Source organism: Dermacentor silvarum, chromosome 7, assembly GCF_013339745.2.
Source record: "Dermacentor silvarum isolate Dsil-2018 chromosome 7, BIME_Dsil_1.4, whole genome shotgun sequence".
Classification (NCBI taxonomy): domain Eukaryota; kingdom Metazoa; phylum Arthropoda; class Arachnida; order Ixodida; family Ixodidae; genus Dermacentor; species Dermacentor silvarum.
The window spans coordinates 154,686,205-154,705,242 of record NC_051160.1 but is presented as its reverse complement, the minus strand read 5'-3'; the positions used below and the strand labels follow the sequence as shown (position 1 = coordinate 154,705,242).

General features: G+C 47.0%; 1 protein-coding gene and 10 non-coding genes across 11 annotated transcripts in view; all 11 read right to left on the bottom strand.

The window, feature by feature from the left end:
* LOC119458605 (amine sulfotransferase) overlaps window positions 1-19,038 on the bottom strand; it is a 239,746-nt gene that overhangs the window by 41,474 nt on the left and 179,234 nt on the right. The gene's annotated exons all lie outside the window — the stretch shown is intronic.
* Trnaq-uug (transfer RNA glutamine (anticodon UUG)) lies at window positions 15,617-15,688 on the bottom strand. Its single transcript has one exon. It is a non-coding gene; the product is annotated as a tRNA-Gln (tRNA).
* On the bottom strand, window positions 15,947-16,018 carry Trnae-cuc (transfer RNA glutamic acid (anticodon CUC)). Its single transcript has one exon. It is a non-coding gene; the product is annotated as a tRNA-Glu (tRNA).
* Window positions 16,195-16,266, bottom strand: Trnae-cuc (transfer RNA glutamic acid (anticodon CUC)). The gene has a single exon. It is a non-coding gene; the product is annotated as a tRNA-Glu (tRNA).
* Trnaq-uug (transfer RNA glutamine (anticodon UUG)) lies at window positions 16,360-16,431 on the bottom strand. The gene has a single exon. It is a non-coding gene; the product is annotated as a tRNA-Gln (tRNA).
* Trnae-cuc (transfer RNA glutamic acid (anticodon CUC)) lies at window positions 16,443-16,514 on the bottom strand. The gene has a single exon. It is a non-coding gene; the product is annotated as a tRNA-Glu (tRNA).
* Trnaq-uug (transfer RNA glutamine (anticodon UUG)) lies at window positions 16,607-16,678 on the bottom strand. Its single transcript has one exon. It is a non-coding gene; the product is annotated as a tRNA-Gln (tRNA).
* Window positions 16,690-16,761, bottom strand: Trnae-cuc (transfer RNA glutamic acid (anticodon CUC)). The gene has a single exon. It is a non-coding gene; the product is annotated as a tRNA-Glu (tRNA).
* Window positions 16,855-16,926, bottom strand: Trnaq-uug (transfer RNA glutamine (anticodon UUG)). The gene has a single exon. It is a non-coding gene; the product is annotated as a tRNA-Gln (tRNA).
* On the bottom strand, window positions 16,938-17,009 carry Trnae-cuc (transfer RNA glutamic acid (anticodon CUC)). The gene has a single exon. It is a non-coding gene; the product is annotated as a tRNA-Glu (tRNA).
* Trnaq-uug (transfer RNA glutamine (anticodon UUG)) lies at window positions 17,103-17,175 on the bottom strand. The gene has a single exon. It is a non-coding gene; the product is annotated as a tRNA-Gln (tRNA).

Sequence of the window (19,038 nt, the reverse complement as noted above, 5' to 3'; positions counted from 1 at the left end):
CCCCAAGTGGTTCAAATTTCCGGAGTCCCCCACTACGGCGTTCCTCATAATCAGAACTCATTTTGGCACGTAAAACCCCATAATTTAATTAACTAGAGAAATGGTTGAAGCGCTTGAAATTCACAAATCTGGGGAGCGCTGTGTCAGTGCGCCTTCATTGTCACTGTGCGATAAAGAAGTGCAATATTTAACCACATGATTTGCATATTGTTTGTTGGAAGCTGAGTCCTGAACACGTGCCACCTTTCTGTTCTTTCTATTGTGCCTTAGCGTGGTATTTAAACCTTGGTTATGTGGGCAATAAAATTGTTGTAAGTCAGCGCTCTGTCCTATCCCTTCACTCTCGTTTCCATGTAGATCGTCGCGCTGCTAACCAAAAATGCAACTTTACCAACACGCCCGTTCAGCCACCCTTGCTATCAATTACGTCAAATTGGAATGTAGTTTGAATTAACTGAGAACTGAGAAAAACAAGGTCTAGAACAGCGTTATGGCGGGTTGGAGTTTTTACGATTTGAGTAAGGCCCAGGGTTAGTGAAATAATTAGCGGTTTCCTACAAATAGAAACGTCCTGACCAGTGCAACTTTGTGTTTGCCAGTCAATACCCGGTGCATTAAAGTCCCCCATGAGCACAAATTCTGAAGCACTGAAGTCGTGTTCGTGCAAGAATCTGCTAAGCCTTTGAAGATCTTCCAAAGAGCAACCAGGTGCGCGATAGTATAGACCAACAATAATCGACAGTTTATTTAAACAGAGCTTACACCAAGCAAGTTCAACATCATGTGTGTCAGGGAGCACAGAAAACTTAATGTCTGAACGAATAAGTAGCGCAACACCACCACCTTTGCCACTTGATCGGTCATTGCGTACTGCTAAATAAGCCAGGCGGGGTAAATTCACAATCAAACACACCATCATGTAGCCACGTCTCCGTTATGGCCACTATATGGGGAGAGTACGACGTAACAAGAGCAAGTAAAGGCACGAACTTTTTAACAATGCTTCTCTCATTTAGATGCAAAATACTTAGATTATGGGAAGTTGCTGGCAGTCAACGAGAAGTTGCTCCTGTTTTAGAAGCAAAAGATGATTTAGGAACGCCAGTAGAATCGCAGTTTAGAGAGTCTGTGCTATTGTCCCACATGTAGCGCACGTCATCAATATAGGCATGATCATAGCGCAGTTTTACGCTGGATCCATTATCCAGAAAACTAGCAGTTGCGTCCCACAGTTTATTTCGTAAGGTGCGCACGTTCGGGGGTAAATCTTCCGTTATGTACAAACCAGACCCTTTCAGTTTCGTAACACTTCTCAAGACCCGCATTTTTTCTCTGTAATCAAAAGGTTTCATTATGACTGGTCGCGATCTCCCTTCCTGTGGTCTGCCGATACGATGACAGCGCTCAATATCTGGACATTTTATCTGAAGGCGCTCAGATAGCACACGTGTTACAGCATTCAGCAAGGAGTCAGTGTTTTCGTCACGTTTTTCCGATAGACCGTGCAAAAGAGTATTGTTCCGGCATGAATGGTTTTCTAAATCATCGGATTTTAAACTGAGTTTAGTGACCGATTCCCTAAGTGAGGCCAATTCGGTGTTCAGCTTGTCATATAGTGCACCACGATCATCTACAGCTGTAGAAGATTCGAGTACAGATACACGCGTCTCTAGAGTTTCAAAACGTGAGTTAAAGGATTCTTTGATATCGGCAATATCGCTTGGAATTTGTTTCTGACTAGCCAGTAATTCCGCAAGAAGACTAGCCATTTCAGGTGGGGGTCTGTCACCTTTACTTGGGAGTGCGGAGAGTTGCGTGCATGCGCTACTCTCGATGGAGGAGAGACACGACCGGCGGCACAGCAAACGAGGATTTAATATGTACAGGGACGGTGAACACACGCGACACACAACACTAAAACCATAACTCAAAACTAAAACGCTTACTCAACAGAAAATGCAAAACTAGCTAAATACAACACTACCAGAAGATAATCTATCCCTGTCTCGGAGCCTAACTCCGTCTTAGAGTCTCTACGTCAGTCTTAGCGCTGACTCGTGAAAGTCTGACCACCTTGGCCCCGGCCTAACTGCGTCGTGAACAAAACGTGATCGTCTCTTACGGATCGTCGTCTCGAAGTTCTAGTCGCACACGTGTCGGGCTCGTCGGAAGCGTTGAGAGTGCCGTAGGTGCCGACGACTCGCGTTGCCTCCTTTGTCGGTGGTGAGCTCGTCGGTATCTCGTCGGTGATGCGCTCGTCAGCGATGGCGCTCGGCGTTACTTAGGCCCACCTGCCTAGGCCTAGCGTCGGGATGCGTCGCAACTTCTTCAGGAGTGCCGACGTGGCGTCCCGAGGAGAATCAAACGCGCCGGTCTGCCGCAGAAGGGGGATCCTCTCTGGGGTGCCTGGTCCTGCCGTGAGAAGCTGCAGCCCGTCCACGAGCCTCGCCCGAACTTGCCGAGGTCGACGGCCACACCTTGGACGGCCAACGTCACGGACTCGGCCAGACCCCCAAGTCTCCCGTCGCCAGAGCGGAGCTGGAGATGCGACCTTCCTGGCCCGGTGCCACGTTGAAACTCCACGGACAGCGCCGTTCATCTCTCGACTATGCCTCGGTTCGTGCGCCTCGCGCGCTCGCGCCGTTCCGAACACCAGGCATCGCGTGCTCCTCTTCTTTTTCGCGCCACCGGCGGCCTCTTACATGTGACATAGGCCCCCTCTTCAAGAGTTTTTTCTAAAAAAACTGCTCACTCTTGGCGTTCAGGTGATGACTGTGGCTCCTCGTAGTGACATTGGTGCTGGTTCATTGGAGACTCGATGCACTACACAACACCACACTGTTGCGCACAGTTCACCAGACGCACTGTTCACCACGTTTAAGAGTTCACTTTATGCACTTTTCACCACCTAATGCACTTCACTCAATTGTCCACAATGTTCACCAGTTCAATGTTTTGAAACACTCTACATGAATGAACTTTGGGCCTAAACATATTTTGTAACACTCAACATGCCCTATATATGCGTAGGTACTGTTTCAGTGTTTTTCTCTCTATACACTTTTCTAAATCCTGCAGTCTTCCGCATGCCATTCCTAAACGTTTTTCCTTTTGATTCTGACCATCGCGTCTGCCCTATTTTTTCCATCTCTTGCGAATCTTTTTCCTACCCTTACGCGTTACATGTCTAGGGCTATTCGGGTATATATCTCCTTCGTTCGTTTTCTCAGAGTCCAAATGTCCCATCATGTCTAGCGCCTGGTACTCCCTGGACTCAACGTCTCTTATCGATCTCCTATCTTTCCGAGGTGAAACCACTTCTTCCACTCTCTTCCGCTCTTCGGGTATATAAACCTCGATCGGGATGTTGTCCATCCTTTTATCCCGGTTAACCTGAACCAAGGGCTCTCCGGTCGTGAGCTTCTTTACGGCGTCATGGGCACTATCTAGTCTGCCTGTGTCCTTCCCTTCAGCAATCGTGCACACACTCATATTCTCGTTTTTCCCCTTAGCCATAGTCTTTTGACATACGTCACATGACCTGACGTATCTCCTCACGTCGCTCTGTACCCCGATCCAAAAGAAATCTTCTGTTATTTTTTCTAAAGTGTCTTTTATTCCCTGGTGGCCTGCCGTTACGTTATCGTGCCCTAATTTCAGTACTCTATCTCTCAGTTCCTTTGGGACCATCAATTGCTGAACCTCTCTTCCCGAACTGAACACACACCTCCGGTATAATAAGTCGTTCTTCTTGAAAAACTCCGCTACGTTTCGACTTCTTTGTCTTCGTACTACTTCCCCTATCTTCTGTACGCACTTCTGCAATGATTCGTCTTTCTCCCGTAATTCCTTGAACTCAGCGACCGTTATGTTCAACCCCTTAATGTTCGTGACCGGTAATGGTTTTAAGGGCTTAGTACTCTTACTCCTGACTCGCGTTTGTACTGCCGCTGCTACCTCTACCTCAGGTGACTCCTCTTCTAGCGTTTCTGGCTTTTCTCTCTTCTCTAAATCTTCTGTCCTCTTCCAGTTAGGGTCTGGGTCATCCGCGCTTCTCACCCCTGATACATTCCCCAAAATCAAGTCAAACAGAGGATCTTCTACACACCTAGCTGTGACCAATCCCGTAAAAAATGGTGTCGAAACTTGAATTTGCGCCTCTGGCAAATACTTGACGGACCTGTCCGCCAAAATGACTGGTTTGAAATAGCCTGTCATGTTCTCGGATGGTACCAGACTCTCCCTGACTAAGACTGTGTTCGCCCCCGTGTATCTCAATACCGTGGCCCTGCGTCCTTGAACTTCTCCCTCTACCACGGGCATGTTCTTTTCTCTCGGCTCACCCTCTTTACCTTTCATCATGCATGCAGCTTTGTCTGCGTATCCTGATCTGCATTCGTGCGCTCCATGCCCTCTCCTTTGACATAGCTGGCAAACCACTGGTGGACCACGTCTACTATACTTCACCCGACAGTTCATTGCTATATGTCCCAGCCGGTTACAAAGAAAACATCTTTGGGGCGTCCCTTGCCTGTTCATTTGGCCCCGATTCCTCGTCTCACCTGGAGCTGCCATCGGCGCATCCTTGCCACTCTTTCCTAAATTTCTTAGACCCTGCGCCTCTACAAACTGATCTGAGTGCGCTGCCATCTCCTCTACTGTTTTTAATTTCCTCTCCTTGAGGAATATCGCCAGACTGTCGCTGCACCTGGCGAGAAATTGTTCTCCTACGACCTTGTCCCGCACCCCTTCATATGTCTTGTTCGCCTCTGACATCTCCATCCATCTTTCAAAGTAGTTTGTCAATCTACATGCAAACTGTTTTCCAGTTTCCGCGTCTTCCGGCTTGCATGACCTGAACTTTTCGCGGAAACCCTCAGCGGTTAGCCGAAATCTTTGCAATAAAGTGTTTTTTACTTTGTCGTAGTCTAGGCTCTCTTCGACGGGCATCCGTCCGAACACACTCAAAGCCTCACCAACTAGACACAGGCTTAAGGCGCTAGCCCACTCGTTCCTTGCGCAGCCTTGCCCGACCGCTATTCTTTCGAAGCGATGCAAGTACGCATCTAAATGGTCTCTACGCTCGTCAAATGGAGCCATTAACTTTCTGGGGCAAATCTGCTTTGGCCTGGGCGAAGTAGAGTTGGATGACGCTGATTCCGGCGAACTCGCGCCGTCACGAGAGCCCGCGCCCATCTCGGCTAGTTTTAAGTTCCAAAATTTCTTTTTCGCTTTTCTGCTGTTTTTCCTTCTCTTGTTGCGTGTATTCGAAAAACGCCATCGTCTCCTCCTTCGACATATTTAAATCCTTCGCTACCACCGCCAAACGTTCCCACTCCATCTTTACCACTCCCGAGTATCGGTGACTGGGCCGTATCAATCCTGGCAAGCTCGCCAATATTTTGTCACCTTTACTTGGGAGTGCGGAGAGTTGCGTGCATGCGCTACTCTCGATGGAGGAGAGACACGACCGGCGGCACAGCAAACGAGGATTTAATATGTACAGGGACGGTGAACACACGCGACACACAACACTAAAACCATAACTCAAAACTAAAACGCTTACTCAACAGAAAATGCAAAACTAGCTAAATACAACACTACCAGAAGATAATCTATCCCTGTCTCGGAGCCTAACTCCGTCTTAGAGTCTCTACGTCAGTCTTAGCGCTGACTCGTGAAAGTCTGACCACCTTCGCCCCGGCCTAACTGCGTCGTGAACAAAACGTGATCGTCTCTTACGGATCGTCGTCTCGAAGTTCTAGTCGAACACGTGTCGGGCTCGTCGGAAGCGTTGAGAGTGCCGTAGGTGCCGACGACTCGCGTTGCCTCCTTTGTCGGTGGTGAGCTCGTCGGTATCTCGTCGGTGATGCGCTCGTCAGCGATGGCGCTCGGCGTTACTTAGGCCCACCTGCCTAGGCCTAGCGTCGGGATGCGTCGCAACATCTTCAGGAGTGCCGACGTGGCGTCCCGAGGAGAATCAAACGCGCCGGTCTGCCGCAGAAGGGGGATCCTCTCTGGGGTTTCTGGTCCTGCCGTGAGAAGCTGCAGCCCGTCCACGAGCCTCACCCGAACTTGCCGAGGTCGACGGCCACACCTTGGACGGCCAACGTCACGGACTCGGCCAGACCCCCAAGTCTCCCGTCGCCAGAGCGGAGCTGGAGATGCGACCTTCCTGGCCCGGTGCCACGTTGAAACTCCACGGACAGCGCCGTTCATCTCTCGACTATGCCTCGGTTCGTGCGCCTCGCGCGCTCGCGCCGTTCCGAACACCAGGCATCGCGTGCTCCTCTTCTTTTTCGCGCCACCGGCGGCCTCTTACATGTGACAGGGTCTAGTTGAGCTACAAGATCTATTATAAACAGAGGTGTTAACTTTGGTTGTCTCTGCTTCACTTGCTTAAGGCACACCTCTAGGTCCAGGGTGAAGTTCAACGTCCCCACTCAAGAGAAGACTATCGAAACAGTGCAAAATACGAGAGCAACAAGCAACAAGACTGTTCGGGCAGAACAGAAGCAACAAGAAGCGGTCGTCGGAACGAAAGCTATAGGCATCAGAATATGACATACTTGCGTAAAAAACAGGCAGCGATTTAGCAATATTTCGGCGTTGCCGCTGTTCTGCCCACTGATGTAGGGTGCCGTTGCGAAGACCTTTATAGCGTCCGGTGTTAACGTTGCTGACCACAGGTTCTTGATGATTGGCCGTGCAAGGATGTAGTCAGTTACAAGTGGAACACGTGGGAGGCCTTTGGGAGAGCCACGCACCGTGCCAAGGCTATCACCAACCGGGGTGACAGGGCCGTCCAAAGGCACGCCAACGACAGCATCCACGTGTCGCGGAAAAGGCAGTGTGGACGATAAGGCTGCGTCGCCGCAGAGCAATCCATGGCAGAATCCAAAAAGCTGCGTAAAAAACAGGCAGCGGGTGAATAGCAAGGGGCTGAATACGAATGGTTAACAACTGTGAACTGCAGGCGAAGTGGCAAAAGGTTTCATAGCCAAGAAACGGTTAGCGAATCTAGCCAGCGTGAAAATAATTTCGAGATTAGACGACAATGAGACGATGAGACAATGAGACAATAACACGACGATTGTTTGTTGTTGTTCACGCTAAATTGTAGGTCGGTTGTAACTTAAAATAGCTGTGAATTCTATGAAAACCCTTTTCTGAAGCCATGTTGGTTACGAAAAAGGAAATTATTGTACTCGAGGTGGCTATAGACATGATAGGCGATGATCTGTTCAAGCAATTTAGAAGAAAGGCAAGTTAAGGAAATAGGACGGTAGTTAGCAGGCGAATTTCTATCTCCCGTCTTAAGTACAGGCACTACCTTAGCAATTTTCCAGTCAGAAGGAAGGCGACTGGATGATTATGATTGTCGCAATGTATGAAATAATATTTGGCTGGAAACGGAGACAGTGTTTTTTAGTATTTTGGAGCTAATGTTATCCATGCCGGCCATTGTAGATAATTTAAGGTTCGTAATTAGACGAGAAATACCTTCGACAGTGATGTTAATAGGTTCCATGTAAGGGTTGTTGGGATCAGGGATAAGGGGTACAGTGGACTGATCCTCCGTCGTAAATACTGATGAAAAAAAAGTCGTTAAAAGCGACAGGGCACTCGTGGTCAGCTAGAGGTACATTGTTGGCTCCGTACAGGTAAATGAGAGTTGAGCCATTGCCCGGAGAAATGGTTTTCCAAAACCTTTTTGGGTCCGACTTGAGGAGTGAGGGTAGATCATGGTTGTAATATTTATCTTTGGCTGTAGATGTAGCAGAGCAGTAAGTTTTAAAAAAGTTTTTGTACTCAATCCAAGATGTCGGGTTATGCTTGGTTTTCTGGTATAAGCGCTCTTTCCTATTTATTAACCTATGAAGGGACTTGTTAAACCATTGGTTAGTTCTGCTATTAGATATAGTAACTAAAGGGACATACTACTTGTCAACTAGCGAAGACATTTTGTCTCTTACTAGTACATCGTGCAAACTCCTCGAACATAATATTTTTAAACAAATTACAGTTTTCTTTGAACGAGTAAACTTTTTTTCTTTCTATCCAGCGTGGATTCCGAAATGGCTTATCAACTATTACACAATAACTGAAGATGTACACGAACTTGCGCGTCCTTGAATAACTATAGACTGAGAGATACCGTTCTCTAGATCTATCGAAAGCATTTGATATATATTGTAGGCCACAACAAGCTAATTGCGAAAGTATAATACATTTTAAATAATGGGCCCATCATCTGTTGGATTAAAGGTTATTTGTAGAACCGGAAACAATCTGTGTTCCTCAAGCAAGCGACATCAAAAACGATTTATTCATTATCAGGAGTACCGCAAGGTTCAGTCCTTGGACCGTTGTTATTCCTAATATTTATTGCGATAGCAATTCTATGGACACTCCCAAGAGCATTTCTGCCGTCGCCGTCGCTGTGAGGTTCCGTATAAAGTCTAACGGCGATAAAATCGTGGGAGGAAGGCAGGCCGGAAGCGCGCGGTCTCTCGCGCGCGAGGCACGGGGGCGAGGCGACGGGGTTCGTTATGCTGCGTCGGCTGCTGCTCCCAGCACGGCCGCGCGCCCGTATCTTGAAAGCGATCTGCGACGAGGGCGAAGTGCCCGCCCGCGCAGGCCTCATCTTCAAAGCGATCTGCGATGGGGACAAAGTGCATTCGCCGAGTGCCGGTAGCTTCGTATGCGCTGTGGTTTCGACGTTTAGTTCGCGTTGAAGCGAGAGCCCGCGCGAAATCCGCCGTCATCTCCGTCATCATCTCCGTCACCAGAAAAAAAGAACTCGCAAGTTTTCGGCAGCAATATTCAATGACCGGGGAGAACTCCTCTCGGCAGCTTCGATGAAGACCTCCTTGGTCTACGTGGTGGAACAGGCTGCTATAGCCTTCGCATTACTTGGCACAATACACATTACGTTGTACATGAACTCCCGAGCGGCAATTAGAGCGTTCGCATCGGGATTAATAGCCAAACAGGCAACCAGGATTCTCAATGGCATACCCACCTTAGTCATTATTCATCACACAGTCTCTTTCCCAGCTCACATGGGACCAGACGGATTACCGGGACACCTGAACCCTAATGAGATGGCCCACGACCGTATGCGAGGTTTCGCATGCTGCGACAGAACGGTGTCTCAGGGGAGTTCGGGAGAGCTCGTCCACAGTGATCCTCTAGTTACTTTTCGCAAAATCACATCACATTACAGAGGGAATAGGCAGAGTTTTCCCTTCCCCCATCATAAAACCAACAGGCTTTCTGAACATTCTCCACCCCGAGATTGATATATTATGCCCAGAGTGGGGCACTGAATTTTGCTCATTAAATCACATGCTCTAGCAGTGCCCTGTGTTACAGGATTTTAACCAAGAAGAAGACGGGACGAAGGCCATCACAGACCCCAGATAAAACGTCCAGTTCCTGGCTGTCCAGAGGGCCTGTGAACGAGCGGAGAGGCACGGCCTCTCTGTTCCGACATGGGTTAGCCAACGGCTGGGTAGGAACCTACCTAGCAGCCCCCCCCCCCCCTGCCTAGCTTCTCAGGGCCTCAATAAAGTTGTATACTACTACACACACTTTGCCTACGCAATCAACGCACAGCCCTAACTAAATTAAATGAGCATAAATATGTAGGTGTCATGCTTACTGCTAACCATAAATGGAACTTGCACATGGACAAACTTGCACATGGACAACATTACTGGAACAGCACTACGTCAATTATATTTTTTCTTAAAAGATGCGTAAAGCTAGCGCCTACTCCTCTTACGTTGCTAACATACAAAACATTCATAAAACCGATCCTTGAATATGCAAATGTGGTTTGGTTCCCTCACACAATGACTAACTTAGCAAAACTGTAAGGAGTGCAAGGGAAAGCCATAACATTTATACATAATAAGTACCGGCGCACTGACTCACCCACTCATCTTCTAGCTGCGTCTAGTCTAAAAACGGTATCAGATAGAGCGAAAGAAGCAAGCCCAAAGCTTTAGTTCCGGCTTCTTCACATCAACTTTAAAATAGACACTTCGAAATACATCTTGTCTTACAAATTTCGAACTACCCATCAAAACAATCCAAATAAACTAACTGAATATTCCTACCATTGAAAATCTTTAGCATTCTTTTTTCCCCACTAGCAATACGAGAATGGAATCAACTGCACGCATCTATCGCAAATACCAAATCATTTTCTGAATTCACTAATGCAATAGAGGGCACTAATGAACTACAGTTGTCCTAACCACAAAGTATTCCAGCGCCCACCCTGCCCCTAAAAAATTGTTGGCTGCTTCCTCGGGGAGCTGTTGTTATTGTTTATTATTTACATAATTATTTTATTTTATGCACAGTTATTTCGCCCTTTTCTTCCCTTTTAAAATTATTTATGCAATGGGAGATCGCTGTGATTAATATCTGAACGCACTTCAACGTCTGCCAAATACACTAGTGCGCAACACACATGTATGAAAAGTGGATTGTTTATATTTATGTAACCACTGTTCTTTTTTGTTACTTTAAGCCCTTGCACTTTTTTATGCATTTATTGTATTTGCATATTTGCCTATTTGTAGCCCTTTCCTATGTTATTGCATTCACTTTTTGTATTGCCGACCTGCTAAGCTCTCGGTTGAGAGCAGCAGTATAAATATAAATAAATAAATACTAAATAAATAAATATAGCCCCCGGAAAGTGCGCAAAGTACCCTATTGATGCTAACGCAAGAAATGCGGACACAAGGCACTGTGAGTAGCGCACTTGGAAACATAACCTACGAGGTATGTCTGAAAGACGGGAACATGGGAGAACGCCCCGTAAAACAGCTCTGCTCCGAAAGCAGTCGAAGCGACAATAATCGGGAACCACAGAAGCAAAGCTCCCAAACTGGAAATATTGTGACAGAGCGATGATGAAGACGCTGTGAGATGACTTGAAGAAGACGACGCTCTGGACTTCGTGAGCTAACTATGATCTTGTCAGCCGCTGCCATTCTTGTAAATACAGTGTAAATATATTTCTTACTTCTTTTCCCCGTAACAATATTGAAGCAACAACGGTCATACAAAAATCCGAGACAAGCGCGTGTCCTTTGGAAACGATCGCACTGCAAAAGGAAAGTTACGGCGAAACGGAAGACAAGAAAGCCACAATATTAGCGGCCTCTCAGCGAGTCGAATAAAGAAGACTAACACAAGTTCGAAATCCCCCGAAAACATACGGATTCTAACACATCTCCGCGTTTTAATTCAAGGCTGAGAATACACCAGACCTTTGCTTCGCATATATCCACGAACAGCACTGCAAGCACCCCACAGAACAATTGTTAAAGCAGCACCTATGCATGTAGTTATGCTGACGAATGAGTGGTTTCGCCATCGGCTATCTTGAATAGCAGATGGCTCTTTGCTACAAGTCCAGAGTTGGCCCTTTATATTTTACATATCCCCTCCCCTATTGGTATTAAAAATTGCGTATCAGTATTACGTGTGCAATAATAGAAAATTAAGAATACATATTCCGCTTGTATTCAATTTATCGAGTATTCAGTGTGGCGAAATCCCATATTTGCATTTTATTAGATAAATAATAACTGCTGATTGTAGTGAAAATTATTTTGTATTCAAAACGTGTGGATATTTTTGAAGAGAAAAGCGAAAAAGAAACGTCTCTCGCTAAACAGTAATGCGATGTACTAAAAAACACAAAATTGTTGCTTATTGTGAATACTCTGCTCCAAATAAATACCAAAATATATGCAGCATGCGGAAATAAAGCTGTTACGAATGCAAGAAAAGCTGAATTCAGCGATGCACATTATCTGTCTAGTAACACCCGCCGTGGTTGCTCAGTGGCTATGGTGTTGGGCTGCTGAGCACGAGGTCGCGGGATCGAATCCCGGCCACGGCGGCCGCATTTCGATGGGGGCGAAATGCGAAAACACCCGTGTACTTAGATTTAGGTGCACGTTAAGAACCCCAGGTGGTCCAAATTTCCGGAGACCCCCACTACGGCGTGCCTCATAATCAGAACTGGTTTTGGCACGTAAAACCCCATAATTTTTTTTTATCTGTCTAGTAACGCGGAACAAGCGAATGTCTCAGCGTCGTACGTACGTTTGATATACGAAACCGAATGGCAGCACTGCCGTTCACCTAGTGGCCTCGCAGCATGTTAACGCACGCTTTGAAATTTCAAGAACTCAAAGAAAACAGAAACATTGCGAACACGTGGAAAACTCCTGCAGCACAAGTCCTACACAGGAAAAATACAGGAAAATAAAAAAGGACGGAAGTGTACTGATACATTGCCATCCCGGGCAAGCAACTGCCGCGCTCAACTCTGATGGTGGAGAGGGTAACGAACAGCTGCTCACAAATACGCAGAATGTTCTTGTATTTTTAATACGAGAGTTTCTTTGTCTACTTTTGGGTATAACTGATAGTGCACTGTGAGTCGATGGCCCAAGCGCACTCGTGCGGATACAACCGGTGCACGTTCAGGAAAGGGGGCTATGGGTAGGAAAGGAAAAGTGGAGGGAGGTTAATTTTACCGGATATACGTATCGCTTCCCAATTATGTATACCGCGATAGTTGGAGAAGATGAATAAGAATGTCTGTAAACTTAACGGGACTTGATAAATGGTATCATTCAATGAGTTCAAACTAGTATTCTTCCGAACTCTCTTTTCATTCGTTCAGGGAAAATGTTTACTGAAAGAATGAAAGCCGCAGTTCTCTTCTTTTGAATTTCGCACTGTAATTTTAGCACCGCTGCCGTACCGGGATTTCACAGATTTGAATTTCGTTTCTCTTCACACGTTTTAGCCATGTCGGCACCAGTGTGATGTTTGTGCGCCTGTTCTAGCTTTCCGAGAATCCACTCAATGTAAACCTGACCATTTCGCTATAGCCACAAGAGCACTTTCGGAATACCCACTTCACCTACATGATCATCTTAGCTTTACCTTTAGCGAACGATCAATAGATTGAGTACAATCCACAGGGAGTGTTCATGTGCTGCGTGACAGCGAAAACGTGTACTTTAGTACACATTTCCAGTACGCATACCAGTTCGCTAGCTCTTGGAGCTCGGAAGGTGGCACACGATAAAGATTTATTAGAACACGGGCATTAAACATTTTTGAGCTAGACGTAGGACGTAGTTTTCGAGGATTGAAGGGATAGACTAAAACGAAAGCAATCTATGGGGATGACGCACTGAACAGATGTTAGATTGAAAGGTAATTGTTCTTTGACAACCTAGATAGCACCAGTGCTCCATCGGGCCTCCAAATTGAAATTACCGGTGTTTAACTTTGAGAACTAGAGACGTAAAAATGGTCACAAGAAGACAAAAATGTTACTGATTTATATTTTGTGACATGTGCCGAATGGTTCTGTTTGAACAAGGCGAAGGACTAATTCCGTGAAACAAAGAAATCAATTTCGGCGTGCGGTTCATCTTACCTGTCGGAAATTGCCTAATCTAGGTATTTTTTGCGGTTATAGTACAGTTGCTATATTGGTCACGATAAATTTATCCTACGGTATGAAACATTAGTAAAAATTTAGGCATAACTATTGCGAACTACTGTTGGCGGGCCCCTATAGTAAAAAAGAAAGCATTCTTTGCTGACGTTTAAAAGTACAAACGCTTTTCGGGCCAATGAAATGGACGCTGCCGACTGAACTGCCCACTAGCTGTTAGTGCATCTGGTAACTTTAATATGATTCTATTTCCACATCCATATATATTATGGGGGCAGATACGAAGTTTCTTAATCAACCTTTGTCCGTTTAAGAAAGTTCAGTGGCAATTAAGCGCTAAATAAGTCATGACGTATTTACCGCTAATCGTTACGACGCACCTATTTGTCGTTCCAGATCCATGATGTAATACATGATCACCACATTGCAAAGTGTTGTTCAGAAGCTAAGTCGACACACGACCGACGTGTACATGTATCGGGCCCCTCGGTTTCCTTTCTTTTAAAGCGAAGCTTTATACGGCTTGGCGAAACGAAAAAGCATCTGTACGTCGCCTGCGTACAGAAAACTATCATCATCAGCATTGGCTCGAGCATCGTCGTCTTCCGCAGCTGGCTCGTTGGCGGCCCTCGGGTTGCGCTCGATGCTCATGCTTGCCTCGCACTCATGCCATTGCTCCCGCGTTCGTCGTCGTCAGTCGTCATCTTCCAAAGCTGGCTCCGTTGCCGCTAATCGTTCCAGCGTAGAATTTCACTTCTGTCGTCGTAAAGGGGAGGCTGCGTTTACGGGGGTATGAGTCCATTGCTATTCATTCATTACCATTTATTGTTTTACGTAGCGGACACATTTTATTTAGAAGCAATTTAATTTCGAAGAATGGCAAGCGTCAATGGCAGGCGAATGCTGCTAACCACGCCGCCGAGCAAACTCGAGACATCGAACGGCGGACTGCGGGCATACCGTCAGTGACGTCGTTCTCTCCGTCGCAGCCGAACCTGTGTGTTACATCATTAAGAAACACAAAGACGGAACCAATAATTGAGAAATACTTTAAAGAACCGTTCTTATTAACCATGTCACAACTACCGGGGCCCCACGTTTCGGCTTCGCTGGCTAACCATCTGTACGGCTAGCTTGGGAGCTTATATTTTTGTTCATATGTCTATATATGCATGAATATACACAGACGTGGACGAGAGCAACGGAAACAGAGGGGCCCGATATATATACACGTATACACGTCGGACGATATATACATATATGTATATATATATAAAGTGAGGTTATGCCGGGATCCGGTAGTTGAACAGGTACTTGTAGGTGAGGACGCACGTACAGGACAAGACGATACTTTATTTACAACGTTCCGGCCGGGGTCCAGCCTTCATCATTTTCCCTGACGCAGACCGGACTCCGGCCGAAACGTACGAAATAATCTATCGTTTTTTAACAGGCAAAGCTGTATAAGCCAGCCGTAATTTGTGGTTCGTATCAAGAATCAAGATAACTGTCAGCCCTTCCTCTGGGATGGAGATGGAATAGCAGTGAAGCTGTACTTTGTGGGAATTATGTATGTCCAATTGACCGTTAAGCGAACCTCGCGGTTATTTGGATCAATGAGCAAACATGGGCGATCCTTTACCTTCACGTCGAGCGCGGAGAGCAATTTCTGAGCAGCGTCAGCACTAGTCATTGTCACAGCCCACACGTGGTTCATTTGATACGCCCCGAACGCCAAAACGTCGGGGAGCGCACCAAGTTTGGCCAAAGTGTCCCGGTAGTCTTCGACACGGTAGGGCCGGACTCTGGGATCGCCATGCATGTAAACGGTGTTCGCGACGATGCGTCCGGATGGCAGATTGGGCAGAATAACCTCATAATCATCAGCACTAGATGCAAAAAACATGTTACCGCGGCCCATATGGGTCGCCAGAACCGCTCCTTGGGAGCCAACCATCCCGCGACCGTTTCGCTCGAAAGCCGGAAGTGGAATGTGAGACCACGCCGGAACGAAGAAACCCGTGCCGCAAGGTTGATTCCGTCAATGCGAATGGCTCTGTAATTGCTGATAATCTATAATCTAGAGCAATAAAAAGGAGGGAGAGGTCTCACCGAGATTCGAACTCGGATCGCGGGATTCAAAGTCGAAAGTGCTGACCATTACACCATGAGACCCAAACTGAACATTCCGACGCCGGTAATCGAACCCGGGCCTCCTGGGTGAGAGCCAGGTATCCTAGCCACTAGACCACGCCGGAACGAAGGAACCCATGCCGCAAGGTTGATTCCGTCAATGCGAATGCTCTGTAATTGCTGATAATCTATAATCTAGAGCAATAAAAAGAAGGGAGAGGTCTCACCGAGATTGAACTCGGATCGCGGGATTCAAAGTCCAAAGTGCTGATCATTACACCATGAGACCCAAACTAAACATTCCGACGCCGGGAATCGAACCCGGGCCTCCTGGGTGAGAGCCAGGTATCCTAGCCACTAGACCACGCCGGAACGAAGGAACCCGTCCCGCAAGGTTGATTCCGTCAATGCGAATGCTCTGTAATTGCTCATAATCTATAATCTAGAGCAATAAAATGAAGGGAGAGGTCTCACCGAGATTAGAACTCGGATCGCAGGATTCAAAGTCCAAAGTGCTGATCATTACACCATGAGACCCAAACTAAACATTCCGACGCCGGGAATCGAACCCGGGCCTCCTGGGTGAGAGCCAGGTATCCTAGCCACTAGACCACGCCGGAACGAAGGAACCCGTCCCGCAAGGTTGATTCCGTCAATGCGAATGCTCTGTAATTGCTCATAATCTATAATCTAGAGCAATAAAAAGAAGGGAGAGGTCTCACCGAGATTCGAACTCGGATCGCAGGATTCAAAGTCCAAAGTGCTGATCATTACACCATGAGACCCAAACTAAACATTCCGACGCCGGGAATCGAACCCGGGCCTCCTGGGTGAGAGCCAGGTATCCTAGCCACTAGACCACGCCGGAACGAAGGAACCCGTCCGCAAGGTTGATTCCGTCAATGCGAATGCTCTGTAATTGCTGATAATCTATAATCTAGAGCAATAAATAGAAGGGAGAGGTCTCACCGAGATTTGAACTCGGATCGTTGGATTCAAAGTCCAAAGTGCTGATCATTACACCATGAGACCCAAACTAAACATTCCGACGCCGGGAATCGAACCCGGGCCTCCTGGGTGAGAGCCAGGTATCCTAGCCACTAGACCACGCCGGAACGAAGGAACCCGTCCCGCAAGGTTGATTCCGTCAATGCGAATGCTCTGTAATTGCTCATAATCTATAATCTAGAGCAATAAAAAGAAGGGAGAGGTCTCACCGAGATTCGAACTCGGATCGCAGGATTCAAAGTCCAAAGTGCTGATCATTACACCATGAGACCCAAACTAAACATTCCGACGCCGGGAATCGAACCCGGGCCTCCTGGGTGAGAGCCAGGTATCCTAGCCACTAGACCACGCCGGAACGAAGGAACCCATGCCGCAAGGTTGATTCCGTCAATGCGAATGCTCTGTAATTGCTGATAATCTATAATCTAGAGCAATAAAAAGAAGGGAGAGGGCTCACCGAGATTCGAACTCGGATCGCGGGATTCAAAGTCCAAAGTGCTGACCATTACACCATGAGACCCAAACTAAACATTCCGACGCCGGGAATCGAACCCGGGCCTCCTGGGTGAGAGCCAGGTATCCTAGCCACTAGACCACGTCCGTTTTTTTTTCTTTATTGCCGTCTTCGACGTACAAACTCATAGGTTACAAAGGATAAAACGTGCCAGCCACACTTTGGCTAGCACAGCACTAAAATCTTTTCAGTGACACCAGTTCATCCAGTACAGACATCCATTGTGGTGGATCAGGCAGTGATTTGTACGCGTCTCTCACGTAAACAACACTCTCAATGAAGTGTTCTCGCACCGGTATTACAACCAATGTCTGCATGTTCAAATTGCATGCGAGTTTTCCACATAGCGTGGAGGCCCAGGACCATAATGAGGTCGTACGGTACTTGCTCTGAGGTATCTATTGGCAAAAAGCGTATCCCATACGGGTCCAGGGTAACTGCTTCTTCAGGCGTTCTCTGCAGAACGTCCCAGTGAAAGATCGGGTCCCAGCAATCTAGGAAAACATGTTCTATAGTTTCAGGTTTTTTACATAAAAAGCAGTCGGTTGTCCAGGGGATGAAAATACCCTTGCTATGAAGCCAGGTCTTAACCGGAAGTGTGTTTCTATGTAATTTGAAAAAGAAAGACTTAGTTGATGGCCGTACTGGCATTTTCTTGACTCTTTGTAGAACGTCTTCTCCGGGGCCTCCACGCTGTAGCGAACGGTACAAAGGTACAGGTAGCATCGTGTCCACAAGATCTCTGTACAATTTTTTTTGTAACGGTGGGCAGATACTGCTGCGAAAAACGCACATTCAACATCTTATACGCCAGCACCACTTCACGCAGGTACCCAGTCATGGTTCCCGGCATGTTCTGAGCCGACGAAACAACAAATCCCGGAAAAAGTCTACTCAGCCGTACTTGAATTAGTGTTCGAACAAAGAGATCATTTTGATCCCGCAGAAACACAAAGCGTGACACAATTTGTCGCAAAAACAAGTGAACCAGACCAAGCCCACCTTTTTTCACCGGGAAAAACAAAGTTGTTCGACTCGTCCTCTCCCAGGTAGAGGCCCAAATGAAAGTAGCGAAAATGCGGTGAATTTTTTGTACGCTTACCCGCGCAGCACACAACACATTCATAACATACCATATCTTTGAAACTAAAAAGAGGTTGCAAACAGTGGCTCTAGAAAACATTGACAATTGCTTTCCTCTCCAACCGTCAGCCTTTTCCTTTGCTCTCGAAGCTTGGTCGAGCCAGTACGGTTCGGCCTCACGGTAACTTCCGAGAGGCACCCCCAGGTACTGTGTAGGTAACTTTGACCAATTCAATCGAGAAAAGGTCTCGGGTGTGTCTTCCCAACTCCCATGCCAGAAGCCATAACTTTTATCCCAATTTATCTGGGCTCCAGCTGAATCGCAAAATTTTTCGACTACAGTAGTTGCCTCTTTAATACTGGCTTTATTTGTGCAGAGAATCGCGATGTCGTCTGCATACGCCAATATTTTAACGTGTGCTGCCTGTAGTCGATAGCCTGCTATGCGTTCGTTGTTCTTAATGGCCAAACAGAGTGGCTCGAGATAAGCAGCAAACAGAAGGGGCGAAAGCGGGCATCCTTGACGCACCGACGAGAGCACACGAAAGCTATCGGTGAGCTCCCCATTAACAATGATTCGCGTTGAGCAGTCTTTGTACGCCATCGTGACGCCTTCCGTTATCACACTGCCAACATTTCGTATGGTCGAGTATGCATAGTAGAGCCTTGTGCGAGACGAGGTCGAAGGCTTTCGCCAAATCGATCTGCATCATCGCGACGTAATCGCCAATCGCAGTCGCAACACTCTAGCCACACTTCGAGCCACGTGTACATTTGTTGTAATACT